General features: G+C 41.8%; 1 protein-coding gene across 2 annotated transcripts in view; it reads right to left on the reverse strand.

The window, feature by feature from the left end:
* IQCK (IQ motif containing K) overlaps nucleotides 1-19,182 on the reverse strand; it is a 129,818-nt gene that overhangs the window by 72,742 nt on the left and 37,894 nt on the right. The window lies entirely within an intron of this gene.

Consider the following 19,182-nt stretch of genomic DNA (forward strand, 5'->3'; position numbering starts at 1 on the left):
ATGTAGGGAGCCCAATATGGCACTCGATCCCAGGACTCCAGGCTCATGCCCTGGGCCAAAGGCAGACACTCAACCGCTGAACCACCCAGGGATCCCAGTCTACACACTTAGGAATTATTCCAGAATCAAAGAAATCAAAGCCAGAGAGGACCTTAGGGGTAGTGACACCATTTCTAGTGGATACTTGGTGTTTGTAGAATGAGCCTCTCTGCCTGACATAGCTTCCTAAGCACTTTTTTTTTTTTTTAAGATTTATTTATTTATGAGAGACACACAGAGAGAGAAAGGCAGAGACACAGGCAGAGGGAGAGGGAAAAGCTGGCTCCATGCAGGGAGTCCGATGCGGGACTCCATCCCAGGACTCCAGAATCACGACCTGGGCTGAAGGCAGACGCTCAAACCCTGAGCCACCCAGGTGCCCTCCATACAGTATTTCATTAAATCCTCATAGTATCAGTAATGAGCTCTGGTTATCCTTCTGTTAGAATGAAGAAACTGAGGCGGTTTCTATCACCACGAAATGACTCATTCAAGGTCACTGACCACATTCTGCTGAGAATCTTTTGGCCCAGGAAGCACAGGGAGTGGCCTAAGGAGAAGACAAGGCAGTTTGCAAGGTCACTGATGTGGAATTCGCGGTCTCGCAGCTGTGCGTGTTTAATAGAAGAAAACACAGTCATTTGCTTACAAGAAAAAACTAGAAGGGTGGGGGGAGAGCCGTAATCATAGAAAATGCCCTCTTCATTAATTCTTACAGTAAGTAATAATGTGGCAGGTGTTCATTTGTCTGACGTTCCACAGGGAAATCTGATGTCAGGACAGCAGAACAAAGTGGAGTTTGTCACTTGTATCTGAGGGAAGATTTGATGGTGCCTTTCTGTTCAGCTGCAATTTTCCTGCCTTAAGTATATATATTTTTTCTACGGATGTCATGAAATCCTCAAAGTAACAGTATTCCTGTTTTGGAATAGCAGGAGGAAAGGAGAACTGCAAATCTTGGGACAACTGGCTGGGCCAGCCCAACAAAGGGCTTTCACCAGTAATGAAACCCTGAACCGCTTTGCATCACAATGAATCTCCAAAAAGCAAAATGAGATTTCTAATAGGCCTTTAAGCAGTAATATGAGGCCACCTTTAGTGACATCCCTGCTTTCATGGCTAAATAATGGGGTGCTGTCTATTCCCAAACCAAGAATAAGTATAAGAGAGCCAGTGTAAATCAGGCCAAATGAAAAAGACTTAATCTTCTGAGAGTAGTCCCTGGGAATTATCAATCATTTCAACAGGTCAGCTTGAAGGGACAGAAGCCATGTCAGGTCCTTTTCTTTCTTTTGGAATCAGTGCAACTAGTTTCAGGTCAAATAAAAATAGAGATGGAGAAGAGGCAACCACTTATCATTGGGGAACTAGGGAGGGGGATGAGGTGCCATGTCAAGCACAGAAGGCAGCAGAGGCAACCTTGTCAAGGGCTTAAATCAGACAGCCTCAGAGCAGGCAGGTTTGCGTGTTTCAAGGGGCAAAACGGTACCGCTGAGTATGTTTCTAAGACGTGTCTTACGTGATGCTCATTTGTCATGTCCTTTTCATTTTTCCTTTTTAAGACTTATTTATTTTTTATAGAGAGAGAACATGAGCAGGAGGGGCAGAGGGAGAGAGAGAGAATATCCAGCAGACTCCTCACTGAGTACAGAGCCCAAATGGGGGGCGTGATTTCACAACCCTAAGATTGTGACCTGAGCAGAAGTCAAGAGTCCGACCCTCAACCGACTGCACCACCCAGGTGCCCCCCCTTTTCCTTTTTTTCTTAAATGTAAATCAAATATATTTGAATTGTAAGAATCAATGCTATAATTCTGAGAATTTCTTTTCCTGATTCTGTGTGTATGCATAAATGCACACAATTGTTTCCCCTTTATTGAGTGCTAGGTAAGAGATTTGTAAGACCTAAAGAAGATACAGCAAGCTTTCAAAATACACAAGGGAACCTGAGAAGTTAGTCTTTTTTAATATCTGCATCCAGTTCCAAAACCAAGAGGGACCATCCCAAAGTGGCATTTAAACAGAATAAAGTAGAAAGGAGAAAAGCTTGCTTTGTATTAAAAATTGAATCTTGGAATCCAAATTCTATCCACTTTTCATTAGGTAAGAGATTAAGTTGTTTTCTTGGAACATGAGAGCACAACCCTGATGCAAAGCCATTTACAAAATGACACAGGCCCTAAATCAACCATCATTTATAAAGCCTTTCAAGGGCCTAATATTTGATAACATCTGCGCTTCGCATACAGCAAAAGAGATTATCCAGTCCCTGCCCTCAGCTTTAACTGGTTTCCCAAACATTCTGTGTTAGAGGCATCAGTCATGAGTAATAAACTTCAAATATTTGGAAGAAATACTGTAGAGGTTATCTGGAATGGAGCATCCAGATATATGGTGACCAGCCATTAGGACTGGCCAAAGAATCTCACAGGATTCTTTTCTGTGATGTGAGGAACAGCTCTGAAAACCAGTAGAGAGCCAGCTACATTACTCACGAGCAGCCTTAAAGTGTGTTTAGAAATCATGGCTACTAGGATGTGATATGGCTTTCACTCCCTCACTAAACTCCACCCTGGGGGACAGACACTCAGTTATTACCCCAGCATCAAGCTGAATCACTCTCCTAAGTGAAACACAGAATGGACTCCCATTTTACCAGCCCCATCATCGAAAGTGGCATATGGGTCTAGTCAACAGAGCTCACCTGACCATGTGAGAAGGCCAGGTACCCACCATGCAGGTATAACCATCTTGAAAGTCAGGATTATGATAGTTTATGCATTTTGATAAACATACCCAGGGTACTGTACTATTTAGTCTCTTTGTAATGGATTACATGTTCTTTCTAATGTGACTCAAGGAAAACCTTCATGAGGGAGACCTGCCTCCTTCCCAATCTTCCTCCTCCCACTCCAGAAGGGGAGCCTAGGCAAGGGTGGGTATGTGGGAAGAGCAAACCACCTCCCCCTTCACCACTTCCAAAACCTCTTGCAGGAAATCTTAACTTGTTTTGTGTCATAGATCCCTTTTTACACTTGCTGTTTGGATTTCTTCTCTAAATAATATTTTATAAAATATGAAAGTAAATATATAAGATTTCAAAGCAAACCAGTTATATTGCAATACAGTTTTTCAAGGGACGCCTGGGTGGCTTAGTGGTTGAGTGTCTGCCTTGGCTCAGGGCATGATCCTAGAGTCCCAGGATAGAGTCCCAGATTGGGCTTATTGCTGGAAGCCTGCTTCTCCCTCTGCCTGTGTCTCTGCCTCTCTCTCTGTGTCTCTCATGAATAAATAAATAAATTCTTTAAAAAAAATAGTTTTTCAAAATATTTTTTAAAAATTGGTGACATAATAATATACGTGCTCCTAGAGTATGCAGGAAATAAGAACAGCTAATGGCAGGTCAATCGACTACTGTAATTTGGAAGAAGTGACAAGAGTAGATGGTATTTCAGGATCATTGCAACAACTAGATTGGGATGTGAAAAAAATCTGATTGCTATTAGTGATGAAGACACAGGTACTGTGGATACCCCTAAGGTTTGTTGTCCACGTTCATAATTAAAAGTGAAGCTAAATCTCAGTTAGAGGTTAATGAGACTAGAGAGGCAATTTGTCTACCTTCCAAGTTCAGAGACCCCTGAATCATCGACAGTTGTGGCTGGTGCTAGAGAAGGTGGGGGGGGGGGCAGTGATGAGGTTTACATTTAGGATGAGATTGAGGACTAAAGATTTAAAACTAAACAGGATGAATCCAAACAGTGAAATGAGACCATCTAAAAACAGAGTGACCAGGAAGTTATGGAATTTGTCCAAAAAGTTATTTAAAGGACTGCCTCCCAGATGGAAGGGAGATCCACTGTGATATGGTAGGGCAGTTACTAGGGAAAAAAATAAAAAGAAAACTTCATATTTTTTTAAAAAGATTTGTTTATTTGAGAGAGAAAGTATGTGCATGTGGGGAGGATGGGGAGGAGAGGGGTGGTAGGGAGAGAATCTCAAGCAGACTCCCCACAGAGCACAGAGCCTGATGCAGGGTTCCCTCCCATGACCTATAAGATCATGACTTAAGCTGAAACCAAGAGCCAGATGTTTAATTGACTGAGCTACCAAGGTGACCCAAAAACTCCATATTTCTATTCCCCCAAAGTTGTGATTTTTTCTGTAAAGTACTTAAATATTTGAAATGGAACTCTAATTCCTGCTACTCCATTTCTGTAACTGGCTCCCCATTCAGCCATTTGCTCAGGCCTGGAATCTCCAAGTCATGCTTGATTTCTCTCTCACCCCACATTCAATCTATCAACAAGTCTTCTTGGCTTCAACATCAGAATATCCCAAATCCAATCTAATTCTTGCCTCCAGCACTCCCAGCTGCCATCATCTATGTTTGCCTGCACTAGGCTCCCCACTGGCCACTTGCACTGTTAGAGTTGACTTCAGTCAACTGCCAACTGCCAGAGTGATCTTTTTTTAAAAAATATTTATTTATTTATTTATTTATTTATTTATTTATTTATTTATTTGAGAGAGATGGCAAGTAAGGAGAGGGACAGAGGAAGAGAGAATCTTAAGCAGGCTCCCTGCTGAGCACCAGAGCCTGACATGGGGCTTGATCCCAGGATCATGACCTGAGCTGAAATCAGGAATTAGATGCTTAACCAATAGAACTACCCAGGTGCCCCCAGAGTGATCTTGAGAAGTAAATTGGATTACTTCAATCTCCTGCTTGAAACCCTCCAATAGTTTTCTATCATGCTCAAAGGAAAAAAGGTAAAAAATCTACTCTTTACCATGGCAACCAAAGGCCCACCCAAACTGGACACAGCCTAGCTTTGCATAGCTGGCTTCATTTCCTACCACTCTTTCAGCCTCCCTCACCTCCTCTTGTCTCACTAGCCAAGTTTGTTTCCATCACAGGGCCTTCAGAGTGGCTGTTTTCTTCTTCTGGAACACCCTTCCTTCTGATCCTTCTGGTTGGCTTACAGAGCTCTGTGCAAATGTTACCTCCTTAGAGACGTGTACCTGGGAGTACAGCTCTCACCCCAGCCCTGGGATGCTCCATCCACTTACATTGCTTTATTTTTCTTCAGAGCTCCTGGGTCTTCTATACATTATATAATATGTTTACATGTTAGCTTAATTATTGTCCTCCCACTATGGGGGTCAGGAATTTCTCTCACTTGTTCTCCACTCTATAGTACCTAGAAAAGTGCCAGTGCAGAGGGGGGGGGGAAGCATTCAATAAGTATTTTTGAAAGAATGAATATTATTTTTTTAAGATTTTATTTATTTATTCATGAGAGACACAGAGAGAGAGAAAGAGAGAGAGAGAGAGAGAGAGAGAAAGGCAGAGGGAGAAGCAGGCTCCATGCAGGGAGCCCGATGTGGGACTTGATCCCAGGTCTCCAGGATCATGCCCTGGGCCAAAAGCAGCACTAAACCACTGAGCCACCTGGGCTCCCCAAGAATTAATATTATTATAGATAAGAAAACAGGGATGGGGAATCCCTGGGGGGCTTAGCGGTTTGGCGCCTGGCTTTGGCCCGGGCGCGATCCTGGAGTCCCAGGATCGAGTCCCACGTCGGGCTCCCAGCATGGAGCCTGCTTCTCCCTCCTCCTGTGTCTCTGCCTCTCTCTCTGTGTGTGTCTATCATGAATGAAGAAAGAAAGAAAGAAAGAAAGAAAGAAAGAAAGAAAGAAAGAAAGAAAGAAAGAAAGAAAGAAAGAAAGAAAGGAAGGAAGAAAGAAAGAAAGAAAGAAAGAAAAAGAAAGAAAGAAAGAAAGAAAGAAGAAAGAGAGAGAGACAGAAAAAAAGAAAGAAAGAAAGAAAGAAAGAAAGAAAGAAAGAAAGAAAGAAAGAAAGAAAGAAAGAAGAAAAGAAAACAGGGATGCCTGGATGGCTCAGTCAAGCATCCCACTCTTGGTTTTGGCTCATGTCATGATCTCCTTCCTGGTCAGGAAACTGAGTCCTGCATTGGGCTCCACATTCAGTGCAGAGTCTGTTTAAGATTGTCTCCCTCTCCCTCTGCCTCTGCCCCTCCTACTCATGCTCTCTCTCTCACAAATAAATAAATAAATAAATCTCAAAAAAAAAAAAACCCACAGAACTTTCTTTAATGTCAGGATTTATTAGTGGCAGAGTAGGTATTTGGTCTTTCTCTTGCTTAGTTATTCTGTTATCCACATTTCATCTTGCTAAACTAGTGACTACTGAGCAGCCCCAGTGGCGCAGCAGTTTAATGCTGCCTGTAGTCCAGGGTGTGATCCTGGGGAACCAGGATCAAGTCCCACATCAGGCTCCTTGCATGGAGCCTGCTTCTCCCTCTGCCTGTGTCTCAGCCTCTCTCTCTCTCTCTCTCTCTCTGTGTGTGTCTCTCATGAATAAATAAATAAAATCTTTAAAAATAAATAAATAAATAAATAAATAAATAAACAAACCAGTGACTACTATTCTCCTAAGATTAAGGATAAAATAAAAGCAAGCATTCTTTACATCCACTATGAGTCCTCTGCAATGGATATCTTCAATTTTTATCTGCGTGTCATATCCTCCCCTTTCTTGTGATATCAGCCCTCAGATTTTGCTTCAATAGTTCCACCTCCCTGTGTTGAGGGGAATATGGGTCACAGTACCTTACCTTCCCATGACCAAGGAGTCAACCTGACACCCACACTTAGCCAAGCGCATGCTGTTTTCCTAGAATGTGAATCTTGAGTGGACTGGCAGAGAGTAGAGGATACTTCCTGGAAGGGTTGTCTTGAAAATATGGGTCTGTGCTTCCTGGATCCCTATACCTGCTTTCTAAGACCAAGTCCTTAACTTTTCCTTCATGTTTGTGAGTTATCTTTTTTCTTCCAGTATATACTCTTTTCCTTAAGTAGCCTTTAAGTTTCTGTTGATTGTGACAAAGCACTCTGATACCATCTTAAACCTCACAGCAACCCTGCAATGCCATGTCCAAGTAATAGAAGAGAGGAGCATGGCTTGTGAAGGAATTATTTCCAGGTTACGTGACTGTGGCAGGCTACACGATTGTTCCCCAAGATGTCCTTATCCAATCCCCAGACTCTTGAATATATATGTCCCCTTAAATGGCAAAAAAAAAAAAGCACTTTGTAGAAGTGATTAAGAATTTTGAGATTATTGTAGATTATCCAGGTGGGCCAATGATGTAGTCACAAGTATCCTTGTGAGAGTGACGCAGAGGGAGATGCCATTACAGTAGATGTGATGATGGACACCAAAGGTCAGACAGATGCAAAGAAGGGGTCATGTGCCTTCCAGCCTCCAGAAATTAGAGAAGACAAGAAAACAAATTTTCCTCTAGAGGCTCCAGAATGAATTGGTATTGGATTTCTAGCCTCCGAAACTATAAGAGAATAAATTTGTGTTGTGTTATGCCAGCAGTTTTGTGGTAATTTGTTAAGGAGCTTTGGGAAACTAATACACCAACTAAATGGTGAAGCTCACACTGGCATCCAGCTATGTCTGCCATGCTGCTTCCCAAAGGCTCCCTGAGTTCATTCCCAAAGGGTCTCCTAGAAACAACAGGAAGAAAGAAAGGAAGTGGGACTGTGTGCTGCAGAGAAAGGGCCACCCACATGCCAACCTCCAGCTAGAAAGAGACGCTTAGAGGATTTATGCATCCCAGCATGTCCTAAATTCAGGAAGCACCTCTCCTTCCTTCCTAAATGCTAATACAAAGAACAAAGATGATTTATTATCCTCGTGAGACTCCTGGCGTCTGAAGTTACTCTTCTAGAAGACAAAATAAAAAGATTTTTTTCCTGGGGTGCTGGGTGGCTCAGTAGGTTAAGTGTCTGACTCTTGATTTCGGCTCAGGTCATGATCTTAGGGTTGGAGATCTAGCCCCATGTTGGGCTCTGTGCTGGGTGTGGAGCCTGCTTGAGATTCCTCTCTCCCTTTGCCTCAGCTCATGCACTCTCTCTTAAAAAAAAAAAAAAAAGGAAAAAGATTCTTTTCCTTTCAACAGGGCATGACAGCAAATTTTCTGCTGTGCCACAATTTAATTATGATCTTTAGTGCATCTTTAGTGCATGCCATTTCCTGTGCCATTTAGAAGGCACAAGCATTTTCCTTCCCACCATTAATTTTCACACAAACACACCATCATACGGCTAGTGCTTGTCCTCAAATGGCACAGTGACACTTTTGTTTTCACTTCAGCTTTTGGTCATAAGATACCTTTCACCAACATGAAAGTATTGTGGATTTTTTTCTTTTCTTTTTTTTTCTCCCAAGGGTAGAACTTAGCTGAAAAGACATTTCACCCAAAGCAAGCTTTTCTTTTCCAAAACACAATCTTTGTCTCATTGAAGGTCTCAGTTTAATGATGTCTTTCATGAGCCTTCTCCCCTGGGGCATGGGACCAGATAGGCAGCAGGGCACTTTTGTTCCTGTGCTTATTTAGTGATTTATTTTTGCAAATGAATCTGACCAATTCTTTTTCAATCAATATAAAAAGTAAAACTTTTCTTGTTCTATCATAGCAAAAGGTTTCGTTGTTTCCAATTGGCTGGTTGAGTCAGGACTCTATACCATGAAAGAGGATGATGCCAGATTCATAAATAGGAGTAAAGCCATCAGGAGATGTGATGTCATTCACCACCGCTGAAAGGTAGGGAACAAAACCCCTCATTGAGCTCTGATTAGAGCATGTAGTAGATTGCGTTATTGGTGCCAGTTATTACTTTTGTCCCTGGAAGAGAATTGTGTATCTCTACTCTGCCATATGGCTTGCAGTTTCTGCCTGGCAGTGGTGTCAACTTCCCCATAGCACTGCTATTCGACTTGGCTATGGACTTGTATTGCCCAATGAAATATGAGCAGAAGTAAAGCTTGCCACTGCATGGATCAGCCACTGCTTTTCTCTCTCTGCCATGAGAGTGAGGGAGGGAGCTGTTCCTTCATCCTGGGTCCCAGAATGAAAAGAGTCAAAAGTGACATGCCGATAACATAAAAAAGGGTGGAGAATAAACGTCTGCCATTGTAAGGCACTGAGATTTGAGGGCTGTTTGTTACTGCAACAGAACCTAGAGAAAGCTGACTACTTCAGGGTACTGAGCATAGTTGGGGCAATGCCATATAAGAACACATATAAGTCAGGACTCTTTCATTTGCAAGTATTAGAAACCTAACTCAAACTGGCTTAGGCAAAAAACCCAAAAATTTTAAAAAGGCTTAGTAACTAAGGGGGCAGAGTTGGCATGACCATATAGAGAGGCCCCAAACAATGCCACAGAAACTCAGGCTCTGGCTGCCTCTCAGTTCTGCTGTTATCCCAGCAGCTCAAGGCTTATGACCTTAAAGCTCCAGCTCTTGAGAAAAAGAAAGGAAAACTTTCCTGGCTGCTTGGGAGCAATCATGGTGGTCAGGGGGATGCACAGCCCTGATTGGCCAGGCCTGGGTCACACACTTGGCTCAGAGCCAGAAATGGAATCAGCTCACCTTCCACATGGACTGATATTGGAAGAGAGGTGATCCTTCCAGGCACAGGAGGAAACCCTCTAACCAGGAGGAGGAGGAAATCAATGCAGGGTGGAGAGAAACATGAATGTCTACCACAGAAAGCAAGAAAATGGAATAAAAAGAAGTAGAATAAGTACCCTTTAGTTTTGTAATTTTTTTTTTACTTAATTTATTTATTTTTGAGAGAGAGAGAGAGAGAGAAAAAACACACAAACATGTGAGCAAGGGGAGGGGAAGAGGGTGAGGGACAGAGACTCCCGAGCAGACTGTCTGATGTGGGGTTTGATCCCACTAACCCTGCGATCACGAGCTAAAATGAAGAGTGAGACACCTAACTGACTGAGCCACCCAGGTGCCCCTGGTTTTGTAATGGGTTGTAATTTTAATTCTTTTATTTTTTAATTTTTTTTTAATTTTTATTTATTTATGATAGTCACACGCACAGAGAGAGAGAGAGGCAGAGACACAGGCAGAGGGAGAAGCAGGCTCCATGCACCGGGAGCCTGACGTGGGATTCGATCCCCGGTCTCCAGGATCGCGCCCTGGGCCAAAGGCAGGAGCTAAACCGCTGCGCCACCCAGGGATCCCGTAATTTTAATTCTTAAAGTAACTCTGTAGACAATACAACAACTACAAAATAATTTAGAAAAGAAAAATAAAAGCTGTGTTCCTGTTCTTTGGAGTGAAACATCCTTTTGAAAGATTTCTAGGTCTAGAGTTATTTAATTCTATGGTTATCCTTGATTTTAAACATTTACTTTTTACAATATAGTTTATATATTTATTATTTTTAAAAATTTATTTATTCATTTATGATAGACATAGAGAGAGAGAGAGGCAGAGACACAGGAGGAGGGAGAAGCAGGCTCCATGCCTGGAGCCCGACGCGGGACTTGATCCTGGGACCCCAATATTGCGCCCTGGGCCAAAAGCAGGCGCTAAACCACTAAGCCACCCAGAGATCCCCCTAATATAGTTTATTTAACAAATATGTTTCTTTTATATGTGATAAAATCTTATTTTTATAAATTGAGAAAAAAATGTTAAGTGTTATCAATGTCTATATAAAATAACTACATAAAATGCAGTTATTTAAAGCTCAAAGTGTCGGAAAAGAAATGGGTAACTGAGAAGGGATAGACAGAGTGAAGAGTTTCCTAAATTATGGGTAACCTGTAGGAGAAGGACCCAGCATTTATGTGAAAAGCAATTGGCAGCCACCTGTGACAAATGATCCTAACCTGCCAGCTGTGATCTGACAATATAATGACATCAAGCAACAAAGACAGCTGGGCTTGGTGGAGAATTTGTCTTACCCAGAATGTTAAAATAGAGCCAAACTCACATTTAAATGGCTCCCTAGGCTGGTAGATGGGATTCTCTGAGGCAATAAATGCTAACACAAACATAATATACAGAGCTGTATCTTCCACAGCCGCTGCACTCTGAAATCAGCACATAAGATGAAAATCACATCTAGTCAAAATTTCCCTTTAACATACCTCAAATTACCCATTGCATCTCTCAATTAGTGCCACATAGCCAGTGTTCTCCCAGTCTTAGCACTCATCACTTTAAGTACCAGGTGAGCTAAGAGGCAGTGAAGCAGATGGATTTACCATTCATTAATGGCAATGGACTCAGGAGCCAGGCTGCCTGGGTTCAATCCTGTCTCTTCGTTTGCCAGCTTATGACCTCAGGGAAGTTATCTCTGCGCCTCAGTTCTTTCTCTGAAATACAGCTGCCACTGGGAGCTAGTACTCATGGAATACCCAGCATTCCCTTATGGATCTCAGCATCCCTTGCAGTTGGTTTGGGGTCAGGCTGTGTGAGGAGAGGTGAGAAGGTTAAGAACATTCTAGGCTGAGAAGGTTAAGAACTAAGGTGCCTCCTCTTTTCTTCCTCTGCTTCAGTGACCTCAAAAATCATGTTCTAAATAGCCATAAACAAAAGGGCTGTCCAACCTGTGTCAGTCTTTGTATGAGCAAGAAGTAAGCTGTTATTACTTCAGTGTTGTTTATAACTGCAACCTAGCCTAACATAGCCTGACTCATATAAGGGAGACATAAAATTCCCAACCTGTAGGGTTATTGCCCAAGTTAAATTAGGTCCTATTTATCAATCGTTCAAAAGAGTACCCGAATAAACACTATATAAATGCTTGGTTGGCAGGTAGTTATGTAGGTAGACAGACATACAGATGAACAAACAGAAGGAAGTAGTTATGTTATGAGGGGCACATAACACTGAGGACAACTTCCTCTTTCTTTCCCCCAAAAGCATACCACTGAATTAACTTACATGCATACTGCAATCCAGCTATACACAAAAACTGTCCATGAAGACATTTGTCACATTTGTCTGTGCCACATATGCCACATTTGTCTGTGTCACATTTCCATGGCACAGGGTAAGTACCCAACCAGCTTATGAATATGTCTGCTCTGTAATTTTAGAGCACATTTCAGCATTCAATACATATTAGCTAAATAAATGAACAAATAAATAACTCCCTTTAAATAGCTGGAACATAGCTGTTCGTATATGTATCAGTATCGGAAAAATGGTATCCCTTTCATAGTTGGCCCCAGAATTCCTCTTAGGTAAGGAAGTAGATCTGTTTAGATGAAAGACCATTTTATCAATGGAAAAACTGAGGCTCAGAGAGGTTATCTTTGCCAGAATTCACACAGCTGGAAATGGTGAAACTTGGTCTGGAAGGTGGAGATGTGATTCCAGAGCCCAAGTTCTTAATGTCTACACTTCCACTGCCACTTCGCATTCTTACACCGCCCTTGGTAGCTCCAGGATTGACTTGCTGTCATCTTCTCCAATCCATCCCCCACTAGTCTTCTCAGTTACTTCATTATTCTTACTGATGACACCTTCAACACCATGACCTCCAGTCCACATGATTCCATGACCGGCATCTTCCCTTGCATCAGTCACTTCATAGAATGGCCACATCTTAGAATGGGTTGTCCCTGGAGACTGTCATATCTCAATTTTCCAAATTCCTGTTCAGATCGTAACCTCCCTATCCTCCCATCTTTCCCACTTACTCACACTTATTTATATTGTTTTCAGTCCTTATACAAGGCTAGGATTTGAGAACTGGCATCTAGAATAGGGCTCAGCAAACTATAGCCCATGGACCAAATATGGCCCATCACCTATTTGTATAAATAAAGTTGTACTGGAATCCAGCCATCCATTTATTCATGTACTGTCTATGACTGCATTCATGCTACAATGGTGGAGTTGAAGTCATTGTAACAGAGACCATAAGAAGCCTGCAAAGCCTAAAAGATTTACTCCGCTCTACAGAAAAAGTATTTATTAAAGGAAAAACTATTACTGGAGCCATGTTCTTAGGGCAAGCCCAAGACTCGGATTGTGTTAACCTTCCTCCTCTTTGGTGCTGGGGAGAAGTGGGTTTGGCATCAGAGGAGGGTGTGAAAGGAGAATAAGGTCAAAGTAAGGGAACTGTTGGTGCCATGCACATTCAGAACCAGGTCTCAGGAAGGGTGACCAAGGCCTCTCCAGCCACCATAAGGCTTCTGACTTGGGCCCACACCTGCTACTCTCTCCTTGCCCAGGGGCCATTTTCCTTCCATAAGTTTTTCAGCACAATCACATGAAAACTCAGTCTCCCCCATTGTCTGTCACTCCAACCATCTCCGGTGGAGAAGAACAGCCCACAGTGCCCCCCCCCCCCGTTTGACTGCCAGTCAATAGATACTTCCTTGCCCACGGCACATCCATCATTTAATCAAGGGGTCACAATGAGCTTTGAAAAATCTCATTGTTTCTTTTCCTTTTAATTGTCACGATGAGCTTTGAAAAATCTCATTGTTTCTTTTCCTTTTAATTTTTTATTATGGAAAATTTCAAAGATATAAAAAAGTAGGCAGAAAACAAAAATGAACCCATGTCACCATGCCAGCTTCAATTATACTGTTCTGCATGTCAGTTATTCAGCGTCATTCCCACCAACCCTGTCTACAGACATCATATCATTTCATATTTCATTCATAAATATTTTAGCATGTTTCTCTAAAAGGTAGTAACTTTTTTATCATGACTATGAAATGATTATCATACCTTAAATAAAAGCACAATAATTCTTTATATCATCAACTATTTATTAAGCAGTCAAATTTCCAGTTGCCTCCTAATTTTTCTTTCTTTGAATCATGATCCAAATAAGATATACCTATTGAAATTTCAAAAGCCATATGGACCCCTACCATTCCCATTTTAGTGTCTCCAAGTTTGGTCATTTCTTACTTCCGAAGTAAATACATAATGTGGTGTTTCCCTCTCTTTCTGAAAATTGGTTGATAAATCGTTAACAGAATTTTAAAAATATGGTACTTTTGGAGAAAAACCTAAGATATTATTCATAGAAAAGATAATCATGCTTTCCCTTTATTTAAGACCCCCTAGGCCCAGTCTAGACCTTTCACTATATTAGCTTTGCTAGTCTTCAACCCTGATTTTACCCAACCATCTGTTTTCTCCACCCCCTTTCTAGGGTTGCAGAGGGTTGCTGGTGATAATCACATAAGCAGGCTGTTTATATGCACCACAAATTCAGGCCATCAGCTGGGCCATCCCTATTTATCCCTAGTTGATTCCCTATCAATTTCACGATGGCAGCTGCTGCACCACCGCCCCCTCTTCCATGCCCCCCACAAGCCTCCAGAACCTGGGCCTCCCTCTTAGCAGATGCCTTCACACCTACATGAACAACCAGAATGACAGGACCCACCATGAACTTGCTCAACTTCTCCCCTTCCAACTCAAATTTTCTTTCACTTGTAGCTCTGGTCTCAGAGGAAGACATATATCTTCTTCTATCTAATATATGTGTATACATGCATAGAGAAATCTCTGAAAGGAAGTTCACTAAAATGTCAACAATGGTTATATCTGGGAGACGGGCTCATGGGTGATTTGTACCTTATCCTTTTTACTTTTCTATTTGCTTTTATTTTTTCTCTAAGCATGTGTCATTTTTGTAAAACCCATAATACCATTTCAAAAATGTCAGTGATCCCCAAGAAAATGGAGATGATCCCTGAGTGAGGCACTTCCAATTTTCCCATATTCTCTGTTACACTTTTAGGTAGGCAGAACAATGGCACCTAAACATGTCCACATCATACTTCCTAGAACCTTATGGTACCTTACAATGGCAAAAAGGATTTTGCTGATGTGATTAAAGACCTTGAGATGGGAAAAATATTCTGAATTAGCTGGGTGAGCCAATGCAATCATAGGAGTCCTTAACAGTTGAAGAGGGAGGCAAAAGAGACAGAGAGAAATGTGACTAATGAGACAGGATCAGAAATATGCAATGCTGCTGGCTTTGAAGATGGAGGAAGACACCACCAGCCAATACAGGAAGCCTTGAGAAGCTGCAAAAGGCAAGGAAATGGGTTCTCCCCTAGAGCCTCTGGAAAAGAATGCAGCCAGTCCACAACTTGTTTTTAGCCCTGGGAGATCTGTGTCAGTCTTCTGACTTCCAGAACTGTAAGATGATAACTTTGCAATGGTTAAAGCCACCAAGTTTATAGTAATTTGTTATAGCAGCAATAGAAAACTAATATACCCCTACTCTCTCTTTCTGCTGGTCATTTAAATCAACATAAAAGGGATCCGTGGGTGGCTCAGCGGTTTAGCACCTGCCTTTGGCCCAGGGCGCGATCCTGGAGTCCCAGGACCGATCCCACGTTGAGTTCCCTGCATGGAGCCTGCTTCTCCCTCTGTCTATGTCTCTGCCTCTCTCTCTCTCTCTCTCTCTCTCTCTCTCTCTCTGTGCATACTCTAATGAATAAATAAGTAAAATCTTTAAAAAATAAACAAACATACATACATAAAATCTAAGCAGAAACAATTACTTGCTTTGCAACAACTAGAAAACAAGCCATGATCACCACTGCCAATCACATGACTTAGAGTAAGTGCCTCCTTCATTGAGTCTCTGGAACCAATTCTGGGGTACTCCAAAGTTTAGCTGTGGTCCATCTTGGCTCTTGGCTCCATCTGTACATCTGACATGGGAACCTTGATTCCAAAATCAACATTTCTCTCCAGACCCCACTTCTGAGCTTCAGGCCAATGTTTGCAATATGGATGTCCTAGAGGCACCTCAATCTCAATGTGCTTAAGATAGAAATCCTTATCTTTACCCTTGAGCCTGTTTTCCTGGCTAGGTCTCTTTGCTTCTATCCTGGGCCTCCCCTTTGCCCAGCAAATTCTCATCTTTTCAGGCACATCTCTTCTCCACTGCCAAACTCATCTTGTGACATCCATCCACTCTACCCACCCCAACTACCTCCTTTTCTATTCTTGCTGCCCCAGTTCAAGATCTGAAGGCTGTAACCAGGCTTTCCCCAATCTCACATAACCCCTGCACTCCTGAGAGTTATCTTGCCAAAACAGCCTGCTCACATTACGCCTCTGCTCCAAAATCTTTTAATACTCTCTCTTTCACTTATGGAATAATGCCCAAACTTCATGGTTTTGCTGAAAAAAACAAAATCTACTCCCTAACTCCCTTTCAGCCTTATCTTCTATCCCATCCCTGTATCTTGACATGCTCTAGGAGCCAGCTGTGCTGATTTCCTGTGCTTGGACCAAGTCCTGCCTTCTCCCACCTTTGCCTTTGGTCTTGAGTACGCTTTTCTGTTGTATCTCTCTTCCTAAGTCCACAGTGTCCTTTGATGGCAACTGCAGCCACCAGTGAGCCACATGTTACTATAGGCTGGGCCTGTTGTGATTTCATTTGTAAGTGAATCATTTCACTGCGTCTTTCTAATTTTACTTATCTAAACATTTTACTGATGAGGATATGGAGGCTTACAGAGTGACCTGCTATGGCACTTTTAAAATACGTCTGCACATGATTTGATATTCTTCCCTTCAAAAGGTGAAGCCTCATCACACTCCCATTGAACGTGGCACTTGAACTGTACTTAGAGACTCACTTCTAATTAACTAACTAAATATGAGGGACGCCTGGGTGGCTCAGCGATTAAGCCACTGTCTTTGGCTCAGCTGCATCGGGCTTTCTGGATGGAGCCTGCTTCTCCTCCCTCTTCCTATGTCTCTGCCTCTCTCTGTGTGTCTCTCGTGAATAAATAAAAATCTTAAAAAAAAAAAAAACTAACTAAAAAAAAAAAAAAACCTAACTAAATATGGTCAAAGTGCAAGTGTTTGGCTTCCCAGATTGGGTCACAAAAAGCCCTGCAGCTTCCTTTCTTTTTCTTCTTCTTTTTTTTTTTAATCTGCAGCTTCCTTCTTGGTCTCTAGTTTCTCATCCTAAGAGAGACCAGTTGCCGCATTGGGAGGACACTCAAACAGCCCATGTGGAGAAAAACAGAGGCCTTTGACAATCACCCTGTGGCTAAGCCCACCTGAAAGTGGATCCCTCTCTGCTCAGTCGTACCTTCAGAGCACTACAGGCCCTGCGATATCTTGACCGTGGCCAATGATAGACCTTGAACCAGAATTACCCAGCTGAGCTGCCCCTGAATTCCTGATCCACAGAAATGATGATATAGGAAGTATTGATTGTTTCAAGCCACTAAGTGCTGGAGTAATTTTTTACAGAGTATTAGAAACTAAAACACCCAGGGTCATGCAACTAGTAAGTAGTAGAATAGAGATCTGAATACTGGTTTGTCTGTCCACGGAGCTTATGTTCTTAACCCCAACCCAAAGCTGCCTGAAATGCTAGCTTATATTTTGCTTCCTTTAAAAAACATTGACAGTCTTCCCTCAAAATTCACCTACCTCCAATGTGTACCTTTAAGCCTTCTTCAAAATGCCCATTTATTATGCTGCCAACAATCACCATATTTGCCTAAGACCTACCTCACTTTATTTGCAACTTCCCAGATCCTTTCAGCTTTAGCATCTAGATCTTAGTGTTGTCATTAAGATTAAATAAGACAACCTGTGTAAAAGTGCTTAGCAGACGGATGACTAAATTATACTATTTATTACCTTAAGTATACTATTTTTTACTAGAATAATATGATTATACTATTTATTTAGACACAGTACTTCTTCTGCTGTAGGGGAGAGGTCTCAACTCTGGCTGTATATTAGAATCACCCAGGAAACTATTTAAAAAAAAAACACAACAATTCCTGGGCTATACCCTGAATTAATAGGGCTCATTTAATCAGTCTTGGGTGAGGCCAGGCAACAAAAGCTCCTCAGATGACTTTCAAGTGCAGCCAGGGTAGGAAACCACTGGACTAGGTCAGAGGTTCTCAACCAGAGGCTACTTTGTTGTCTCCTTGCCCTGCTCAGGCCCTCAGTCCCCTGACATTTGCTAGTGTCTGGAGATATTCTTGATGGTATGGCTTTAGGGAGGTGCTATTGGCATCTGGTGGGTGGAGGCCAGAGAATTTGCTGAACATTCCACAATGCACAGGCCAACCCCATGTCAGATAACTATCTGGTGCTAAATGTCAATAGTGCTGAGGTTCAAGAAACCTGAATTAGATATTATTTCCTAGGTCATGCCCTCATTCTTACTTGTCTCTCTGACTCTTCTGATCAAAAATATCTTTGAGAAGGATATAGCACCTGAGTCCTTGCCTCTCAAAACCAAATCTGAGTACCAACCAGCTCAGCCACTGTCCCAACTGGGAGGGTCTGTGAATGGTCTTGTGCTTCCCCATTTACCTTTAGTGCTGAACCTGTATTACAACACCCACCACAGAAACTTTAGATAGCTGTAAATATGTCTCTCTTACCCCCAGAGCCAGAGCCATATTTTATTCATCTCTATTTACTCCACAACACCAGGCTCTGTACATTGCATGTGGTCAGGTGTTTAAGAACTATGTATTGCACCAAATTAGATTAATATAATTTAAAGTTTTATCATGCTTCTTGGCATCTCTTTGGAAGATTATGGAAATAAAGAATGCAAATGCCCATTAAAGTGAGAGCTCTTGTGTTTTGGTTCTTGTGGAGTTCAAGTGAAATGATCACTTTCATCACTTAGTATATTTATATGAGCTGCCAGGGAAGTTAGCAACCATTTTATTTTATTTTATTTTTTTTTATTTTTTTTTTTGCAACCATTTTAAATTAAGATATTTATACAATAAATGACTAGGTATTTGAGCGGATTCTTTTTTAGAGAAGTTCTCCTATCCTTAAGATTCTTTTTTATTGGTTATTAAAAGTGGGAAAATGTTTCATTTTCAAAGCAAAGCAACAACGTGGAGAATGATAATGAAAAAAACCTTGTCATAGAAAAACATGCAAATTTTCCACTTAGTAATCATTTTTACTCAGTACATTATGGGCCTTCCATTTTCATAGTGTGCAAAATTAGGCACAGGTCTAGAAGCTAAATAAGAAAACAAGGTTTTCTAATATTCTTCTTTCAATGTGTAGCTGGTCTCAGATTTTTAAAAAGCTGGTAAAGGGGTGCCTGGCTGTTCAGTTGGTAAATATTTAAAATGTAGAATTTTAAAAAAATGTTTATTCATTCATGAGAGACACAAAGAGAAAAGCAGAGACACAGGCAGAAGGAGAAGCAGGCTTCCTGCGGGGAGCCTAATGTGGGACTCCATCCTAGGACACCAGGATCATCACCTGAGCCGAAGGCAGATACT

The sequence above is a fragment of the Vulpes lagopus genome, chromosome 3, assembly GCF_018345385.1.
Source record: "Vulpes lagopus strain Blue_001 chromosome 3, ASM1834538v1, whole genome shotgun sequence".
Taxonomy (NCBI): Eukaryota; Metazoa; Chordata; class Mammalia; order Carnivora; family Canidae; genus Vulpes; species Vulpes lagopus.